The sequence below is a fragment of the Ictidomys tridecemlineatus genome, chromosome 3 (assembly GCF_052094955.1).
Source record: "Ictidomys tridecemlineatus isolate mIctTri1 chromosome 3, mIctTri1.hap1, whole genome shotgun sequence".
NCBI lineage: Eukaryota > Metazoa > Chordata > Mammalia > Rodentia > Sciuridae > Ictidomys > Ictidomys tridecemlineatus.
Window position 1 is genome coordinate 121,573,768 of NC_135479.1, and position 8,214 is coordinate 121,581,981.

Genomic DNA, 8,214 nt, shown 5'->3' on the forward strand with positions numbered 1-8,214 from the left:
TGAATCTTTTGTCAGCCATTCTACCTTCCAGGCTGGTTCAAGGTGTTCTCAGGAAGCCTGTGAGAGTTCAATGAATGACCTGTTGCTGTGCATATTTGCTGTGAAGTGAGTCCCTTAATTTGGAGCAATATGGTGAAGGTGATGAAGGCAAGCCATAAGTCCACCGAGTGTGTGTTGACAGAGAAGTATCAAAGGTAGAGAGGACAAGTTGATATCCAGAATGAAGTGTCAATCCCAGTAAAGAAACTGCAGCTCTCATGATGGAAGGGTTTGGAGTAGCTGGAGGTTGGATTTGTCCCCTTTCCCACCAAATGGTGACATATGGGAGACCAGAATTTGCCTCTGCTGTTGTCACTTAGTAGTGGCAGTAAGCAGATCATGGTTAGAAGTCTAGAGGTCAGGCCCATCTATAGCCTTTGACCCTGCTGTCATGGACTTTTGTACATGAACGTATTCAGCACGTACTTGGGTGTCTGGTAAAAGAAGCTGATGGACATCCATTGATTAGACTTTTCTGTCCGATTGTTGAGAATTTTGTCGGCAGCATAGTCTTGGTGAGCATTCACATAACCCTTAAATATCTTATGCTCTGTGAAAAGTTAAGAGGTTCATTTACATATGGCTTTGAAACAATCTGATCTTCTAATCCTTTCTTTCCAAACCCCTGATTGTCCAGCCAAACCAATGGTTCTTACCTGTGAGCAGTGTAGTCCATTCATATCCTGAGCTGTCTCTCAGTCCAGGCTAAGGAGAGAGTGAGCTTTTTTTTTTTTTTTTCTTCAAGTTTTCCCCAGTCAGAAGAATTTTCATCCTTGCTGGCTTTTATTTCTTTATTTTAGCATACTTCTGAGGAGGGTTATAATATTCTATTCCTAGTTTGCCTGGCTATTGAGAAAAACCATCTGTAAGCCAGGTCCTTCCTTAGTCTTTTGTTCACAGGGAGAGCTCCATAAAAACCTAGCATGGGATGAAGGGAAGATGGCAGTGCAAAACAGAAGACTGTCGCAAAGGCACCCGAGCCATCAGCACACGTGACATTATCATTCCTTCAAGATCTGCTTAAGCCTGATTGTGTATACCATTTTCCCTTGGTGATGAAGTATCGCTATGCACGTGTCATCATGTGGCCTAATGCATCAGATGGCTGCCAGTCCATTACAGGTAGCTCAGGTCCCATGGCTAGTGTTGTTTCTATAAGGCCCAATAACGATACTAAAGTTTTTCAAAAGGAGAACAGCTATCTGGAAAAGAGGGCATGGCTTTACTTCAAATCCTAGAGAGATGCACATGTTCATTCTTTTGAGAGTTGCCATGGGCGCTTTCCAGCATCCCTGTACGTTTTAGTTTGGATATGAAGTGTCCTGTTAATGCAGGAATAGTCAGAGGTAGATGATTAGCTCATGTGAACTCTAAACTAGTCAGTCCATCCTAATTTGAATGGACTGACTAGCTAGTAACTGTAGGCAAGTGGGGTGTGGCTAAAGGGGTGGGTCACTGAGGATGTATCCTAAAAGGGTGCATCTTCCCTGTGGGCCCCTTCCTGTTCCCTCTCTGCTTTCTGGGTGTCCTGAGGGGCGCGGCTTCCCTCCACCACACCTTTCCCACTTGATGTGTTGCATCACCTTGGGCCCAGGGCAATGGAGTTGGCTGATCATGGGCTGAACCTCTGAAACTATGATCCCAAAATAAACTTTCCCTCCTCTAAGTTTTTCTTGTCTGATATTTTGGTCACAGTGATGAAAAACTGACTAACACAGGGACAGGCATGGGAGAGACTTTAAAAAAAAAATACATCAACATATGATTGCTGAATCTTCATTTAAAAAGTACAACATTATGTAACTTTGGTGCCCTTTTTTACTCATTATGAAACACTCTATCACATCTTTTAAGGATTGTATAAGAGAATATATAATTGATAAATGGAAAACAGATTTTTGTAAAAGGCATAAGGTTATTGCTGTTTACTTTAGTTCTCAAAATAGACATGTAAAAGAGTTGGGCTAAAAGTTATTTCCATTTTGTAGATAAGGAAAGGGAGGCTTTCTGTATTTAGGAACTTGTCTAAGTTCTCACAGTTGATCAGTAATAAAGTCTCAAATAATAAGCAGCTATTCTGACTGACATATTGATGGTATTGTTAAGATGTGTGCATATGTGTGTAGATTTGAAAATTAATTTGTGTTTTCTTGTCTTATTTTTCTCTCTTCCTCCCTCCCCTTCCCAAGCTCTATCCCAAGGGAAATGCTTTGGAAGGGGAACAGAGGCAGAGAGGAGACTCCCTGAAACCTAGAAGGATGGTGGTCTTGGGGTTTTTCATCAAGTACTAGAGCCCCAGGCCCAGCGCTCGTGATACATCTCAGGGAAGAACTTGGAGAGGAAGGACTTCGTGGTGTACCTAGAGAGGCTGGATATTAGACCCTGGAGCTTTCAGCCCTGGAAAAGAATTCTGTGCCAAGCTTGGCAGGAGTCTGTGGAGCTGTCTGACCTTAAGTGATCATAAGAGCCTGGGTGATGAGCACATGGTGCTGATGGGTATGGACTGAAGAGAACAGGACTCTGTCCAAGTGTGTGCTCCGGGTAAGTTCCCAGGGGCTTTTACACAATGTTGGGAGGTGAGGCCCAGCATGATGAGGTTTTATACTCAAATCTATTTTGATTTTGGAACCAGATATTGTGACATTTTTCACAAACCCTTGTTTGTAGGTTAAAAAAAAATCATACCTTCTACTTGAATATCTGATTGAGGGCACAGAAGGGACAAGCAGGGCAGCAGTGTGGATGAAAGTGTGACTCTGGTTACTAAAAAACTTGAGAATCTGCTTCTTATCACCCAGGACTTAAGGGGAAAAGGGTAGTCTTCTGTGCACCTAAAGATCTCTATGGACTCATCGTGTTTTCATGTATTACTGGCCTGTGCCAGTGGCTGGTTCACTCAGCTGTTTGGAAGAGAGTGCTAACGAGGCCAAGGTCAGGTTCTCATTTCCATGCAGTCAAATATGCTGCCTGAGAGAGGCCTTCAGCTCCTGTCGCCACAGATTAAATCCCTAACCAGACCGATTGCTTCACAAATGCAAGTGCTGGGTTGGGAGGCCAAGTGAGAGAGTGTGAATGAGTCAGCGCAAAGCCTCTCCATCTCCAGGGGCAAAGATGCAGCTCAGACTTTCTGTTGATATCCCTATGAGCTGTGTGAGGGCTTAAGGGAGCTGCCAAGGAGACTCTCTCACCAAACAGAAATATATCGATGCAATGATTTCTGAAGGGAGTCCGATGGAGGGCAGAGAGCCTCTACTTAGCTGGTCTAGCACTGTATCCGTCCCCAACATTTTACCCATACTTTACTGGCTTGTCACATAAGGACTAATACAGGTGTGTGTTTGTTCATTCTTGTGGTGTTGAGGATGAAACCCAGGGCCTTGCGCATGCCAGGTCAGCACTCTATCACTGAGCTACACCTGCGGCACCCAAAATGAATTCAGAGTTTAAGAAGCAGATGCAAAAATCTGCAAAGTAAAGATGAGGGCTCTAAGATGACATTAAAAAAAAATTCTGGAAAAGCAATGACAACTAAGACATACACAATATTTCTAGGATTTTTAAAACTTGTACAAATTACATATAAGGCATGGGTCTTAGAGGCTCAGTTCAAGGCATTTTTTTTTTTAAGAGAGAGTGAGAGAGGAGAGAATTTTTTTTTTTTAATATTTATTTTTTAGTTTTCGGCGGACACAACATCTTTGTTGGTATGTGGTGCTGAGGATCGAACCCGGGCTGCACGCATGCCAGGCGAGCGCGCTACCGCTTGAGCCACATCCCCAGCCCAGTTCAAGGCATTTTGACAGTTGTATACAACCATATAACCACCACTCAGAATAAGATGTACAATGTCTCCACTCCAGAAATTTCCCTCTTGCTCTTTCCCAGTAATTCTCTCTCTGCCTCCTCAGGCAACCAGTGTTCCATCTCAAAAATGAGTGTTGCCTTTTCTTGAACTTTATGTAGATAGATTAGACAGTATGCATTCTTTTGTGTCTGGCTTTTTTCACGCAACATAAAGTTTGAGTATTGTGATGTTGTTGCACTTTTTGTTTTGTTTTGTTTTGCACTAGGGGAGCACTCAACCACTGAGCCACATCGCCAGCCCCCCCACCACCACCTTTTTTTGTATCTGTATTTTATTTAGAGACAGGCTCTCACTGAGTTGCTCAGGGCCTGGCTTTTGCTGAGGCTGGCTTTGAACATGCAATCCTCCTGCCTCAGCCTCCCAAATTGCTGGGATTATGGGTGTGTGGAACTGCACCTGGATTGTTGCATATTTTATCAGTAGTTAATTCCTTTTCGAAGATATGTTTATCCATCATTCTGCTAATGAATATTTGGGTTGCTTCTTATTTTATACTATTGTGACCAAAGCTTCTATAAACATTTTCCTAAAAGTATTGAAATTCATGCTTAAATCTTCTTTGTCATGATAAGATTTCTGAGAGCAGAGAAAATTCTTTATAGTAACTTCTGCTAGTGGTTTTATGGTTACTTCACTTTGTTTTGAATTTCTTTAATTGTTAAGTTTCAGGAGTTGAGAAAGTTAAGCTTCTTTCTCAAGTGACTATAAGTATAGTATTGAGAAAGACCCAAACAAAAAATAAACATTTCCCCATACCTCATGATCATGCATCAGGTTCTGCTTCCTCAACCAAGCCCACTTAAACCTAAATGTGTGATTTTTAATTCTATTGTCTAAAGTCTCTCCTGCTGGTCAGTGAGCTCATTGAATTATTAAATTTTATTCAACAAAAATACATCCCCTTTGTTTTTTCATGTTTTGGGGCTTCTGGTGGGCTTTATATCGATTGTGGCATGGACTACATGTGCATCAGAATTCTAGACATTGTGTCCAGCACAATGCCCAGCACATACAGGACACTACAGGAATGAATGGTGTTGCTCCAGTTTAGCATGGAGATTGACCTGACTACAAATAAACTGTCCTGGCAGAAGTTTGGAGAAAGCACTGTGGAACCATGAGGCCTGTCAATATCTCTTATAGTTTTTCCTAGAGCTCACTTGGTCAAGTAGCTCTAATGGCACTTTACCTGTTGGACTGTAATTTGTGTAATTATGGTTTACTCCCCCATTTCATGAATAGAACTGAGAATCTTCCCTCTTAATCTTTGTATCATTAGCAGCCTGCCCATTACATGCACTCAGAGGGAAGAGACTCACTATATATTTACCAAGGAAAATTATATCAGAGAAGGAACATTTGGGATGGGCCTTGGAGAGGAGATCTGGGTGATGGTATTCCAAATAACAAGGAACAGTTTGATCTGTGGAGGTTTTGGGGGTACTAATTCTTTTCTGTCCTGTAAGATCTTTCCATTTGACTTTCCTAAATCACCATCATTATTTGGAATCACTTTTAGCAATTTAGTTTTTACTTTACTTTTTAGAAGTCCTTACTTCACATATGTCTACCCAGTGAAATGATCGTAAACCAATTTTTTTTCTTAAAAATGGTTATGTTCTTGTCACTTCTTTAAACAATTTTTTCACTGAATGTTTTAAATACAAAAGAAGAATATGACAAAAATAAAATAGTTGTCTAACATTTCAACAGACTTTTATTCAGAATAGAATGAATAAAGGGAATTGTTATTATTATGATTTTTAGTCATTCCAGGTAGAAGAATGATCTACTTTTAAAATAATTAAATATTAAATGGTTTTCTTTTCATGATTGATAATCAACTCTAGCTAATCCCATTTATTGTTGAAAGACATGCATTTCACTGATTTCAAAAGAATATTATTAACAAAGACACTAGAATCTCTTTATTTCACATTTATCAGATAACTAGAAATTTTAAGTAAGGATTCAGGAATGGAGGATTTTAGTGTTTTTCCCCCCCTCCCTTTACACTCACAAGCATTGAGTAAATTGCATGGGAAACTTCTTTGATTGACTGTCGGAGGTCATCTTTTGGTAGCATGGCACACAATGATTCTGAGCATAATGAATTCTGCAATGTAAATTACAGGAGCTTTGGAGATCAGAATGGTGCTCCCAGGCGATGCGTCACACAAAGGAACCCAGTGGAAATGTCATTGCTCCTGTTTCTTTTCGGGAAAGATCATCTCCTCAGTTCTTTCCCTCCCTCCCCACTTCCCTTCTGCAGATTTTTGACATAAAAGAAATCTCATATGCTTTGTAGATATAATTTGGAAGGCTAATATTTTAGAATTCAGAATAAAACTTTCTTTCCATGCCTTTAATAATATCTTACAGCATTTAAAAAGCATTAATTAAGCTTTACAAAGCAATCCTAAGATGATTTGATCAATTCAAAAACACAGTTGTGAAGTCTGCACTCAACTTTCAATTACTCTATGTCCCAGTGGAGAAAAAGCACAGATCACACAAACCACAGATTATAACCAACGCATTTCTACTCAATGCACAATGGCACAGATACTTTCAAAAACGTAGATAATCCCAAATATTTTATATTGGATCTTACAATGCATTTTTGATTTTTAAAAATGAAACCATGCAAAGATTTTACCATCATAATTATATTTTATCTAAATGAAAATTATAATTAATTAATTAATTCTCTTTATACATATAAAGGGTGAAATATATAAAATCATGCAGTTTTTTGGGGGAGAAATGGTCCACAAGTATATTTTTGCCATTGTACCATCTGCAAACAGAAGTCACCTGCACTGGGTCATGTGTCATAGAACTTTAGAGGTGGAAGGTCCTAGATAAACCACATCAAACCTGCTCAGTGGATGGGTAATAGTGAGGCCCACTATTGTGATAAATGACCTGTTAGGGCTGGCTAATGACAGTATTATTTTATAATGAGAAAGAGAGGCCGTTCAACTCCATTTAAAAAATAAAATTAAAAAAAGGAAATAGGAAGCAGAAGCTTCAACAAACACATCTTTTCTTCTAGCGAGGCTCCTCCCCACTACCTGTTTGTGGGTTGGATGCTCCTCCTGGATTCTGCCTTTGAGATTGATATGCCCTATTTTAATTATATGGTTAATTGTATTTCTCTAGGAGGTTTTTTTAAGGGTTGGGACCTTGGCGATCTTATTTATCATTTTATTTCCAAATCCTAGCCAAGTGCCTAGCTCATGATTATCATTCATTAAATATGAATTCAGTGGAATATAATGTTATTAATGCAAAAAAAAAATTTTAAAAAAGTATTCACTGTCACAATTTTAGAATTGTGTCACAAACATATTCTCAGGCTCTCTCCCTTCCATGTTTAGCCCTATCCTATTGGGCTTTTCTGCTTGTTAACCAAGAACCAGTGTGGATGACTTAGAGTGGCAAGATGCTGGGCTGTCACAGATAGTGCACTGAGTGTACATGGCATTTAGAAGTAGTAGTTTTGACAAAGTGACATTTTGATACAGCCTAAAAAATAAACCCTTAAACTTTCAGCTTTTAAAAAAGAACTAGTGACTGTGTTCAACAGACATGCTAACCCCACAGCTGAGCAATTCAAACCTCTCAGTGACAGCTAAAGACTGACACAGGTGACAAGGGTGGTGGATGAGCAGGGCCCAGCTTTCCTGACCAGTACAGCAGTGCTGTCTGTCTGCCCTGTGCTCCTCTTAGAGGGGAGCCTTCCAAGCATCAGCCCCACTTGCCTTCAGATAGATCTCTTCCATTTCCATCAGTTTAGTTTTGCTCTAGAATTTTTCTTTGAAAATCAATAAAATTTTTTCCTTGTATTAGGACCGGTTGCTAACAGCCTAATTGTTAAAAAGTTTCAAAATTGAATTCAGCCAGGCAGGTCCGTCAAAGTCATGGTGGTTCTATGGTGCTGGGGTGGGACATAACAAAAAGCGGAGCATTTCTAGGGGAAGCAGCCTAGGTCAAATTCCAGAGGCAGGCTAGTGAGAATTCCTTTTGAGAGAACCCTGGGCATGGAGACACTGGACATGGGCAATGTCCAGAAGTCCAGGAGAACAAGAGATTGGCATCTGGAATATTTGGAATGAGAACTGAGCATACGTGCTCATAGGAACTCTGAACAGCATGAAGAAGTTTTGGGTCTGCTGTCTGGGAGCAATGCAGGGCTGACCCAATTTGCTTTCATTGTTTGGCTCCATTCATTCCTTTAGGCTTAGAAGGCTGTCACAGATCTTTCTAGGAGTCCTCCCACCTTCTTTGAAATTCTTTGGTCTGGA

General features: G+C 40.2%; 1 long non-coding RNA gene across 1 annotated transcript in view; it reads left to right on the plus strand.

The window, feature by feature from the left end:
* The window catches only part of LOC144376328 (uncharacterized), a 101,188-nt gene extending 96,391 nt beyond the window's left edge, over nucleotides 1-4,797 (plus strand). The window contains exon 4 of the long non-coding RNA XR_013436642.1: nucleotides 2,229-4,797. This is a non-coding gene — a long non-coding RNA (uncharacterized LOC144376328). The remainder of the gene's footprint in view (nucleotides 1-2,228) is intronic.
* The last annotated feature ends 3,417 nt before the right edge of the window (nucleotides 4,798-8,214 follow it).